Source organism: Mus pahari, chromosome 17 (genome assembly GCF_900095145.1).
Source record: "Mus pahari chromosome 17, PAHARI_EIJ_v1.1, whole genome shotgun sequence".
Classification (NCBI taxonomy): domain Eukaryota; kingdom Metazoa; phylum Chordata; class Mammalia; order Rodentia; family Muridae; genus Mus; species Mus pahari.
This window is the reverse complement of record NC_034606.1, coordinates 39,990,509-39,991,757: the sequence shown is the minus strand read 5'-3', so window position 1 is coordinate 39,991,757 and position 1,249 is coordinate 39,990,509.

Sequence of the window (1,249 nt, the reverse complement as noted above, 5' to 3'; positions counted from 1 at the left end):
CTCTCTCTCTCTCTCTCTCTCTCTCTCTCTCTCTCTCTCTCTCTCTCTCTCTCCAGTGTTTCTCTGTGTAGCCCTGGCTGTCCTGGAACTCACTCTGTAGACCAGGCTGGCCCTAACTCAGAAATCCACCTGCCTCTGCCTCCCAAGTGCTGGGATTAAAGGTGTGTACCACCACACCCGGCTCTTGCCCCTCCATTCTCTCCACAGGTGGTTCCTTAGACCCTGTTCGATCGTCCTGTGGGCCAGGACATCTAGCCTTCTTGCTACCCATCTGTCCTCTTGCCCCTTCCCCCTCTCTTCCCATTCCCCTCCCCTCCTCTCTCCACATACTTATGGCTAGCCTCTACTTCTCTTCTCTTCTCTTCTCTTCTCTTCTCTTCTCTTCTCTTCTCTTCTCTTCTCTTCTCTTCTCTCTCTCTCTCTATCTATCTCTACAACCCTCTTAACTCCCCTCCCCATGCCCCGAATAAACTCTATTCTATACTATACTAAACTATACTATACTATACTATACCATCTATGGCTGGCCTCAGCATGAGCCTTCAGAGGCACCTCCTTCCCCCATACCTGACTGTACTTCCACAAACATATTCTCTCTCTCTCTCTCTCTCTCTCTCTCTCTCTCTCTCTCTCTCTCTCTCTCTCTCCACAACAATGGTAACATTGGTGGTGGTCAGGGAATCCACAGTTTGGGGTGTTCCCAGAAACCGTCCAGCAGGCAATGGCCAGGCTGTTGCTCAGTGTCTGAGTCCTTGACTCTCTCTTTCCTCCGTGGTCTCACCTGGGGGCAGGACCAGCAGCCAAGGACAGAGATTTCTTCCTTAGGGTATCTTTTTCATACTTACTCTTGAGCTGCTCCAGTGAGCTGAATTCCTGTCAGGCTGTCACTATAGAGGGCCTGAGGGCAGAGGACTTCATCTCGTGTCTAGCACCACATGCAGCTCATGGCAGGGTCTCAGTGAGTGAGGAGCCATTCATTATTCATGAGGACTGACCCCTCCTTTGGACCTGGAAGACAAGTTACATCAGAAGAGTCCTTAGTTGATTATGGATGCATATAGTTCTCAAGTGTCCTAAGGTCTCTGTCATTACTCAGGCACAAAGCCTAAACTCCTTTGAAGCATTGTGTAGAGGAGTCTGGCTGGCTCCCTTAATGCTGTGCAGCTAAGAGGAATCTGAGAGTGAGTGATAAGCTTCTAGGAATTATGACTGACATTGGAGTCCATGTCCCCAAGGAGGGCCTTCCTAA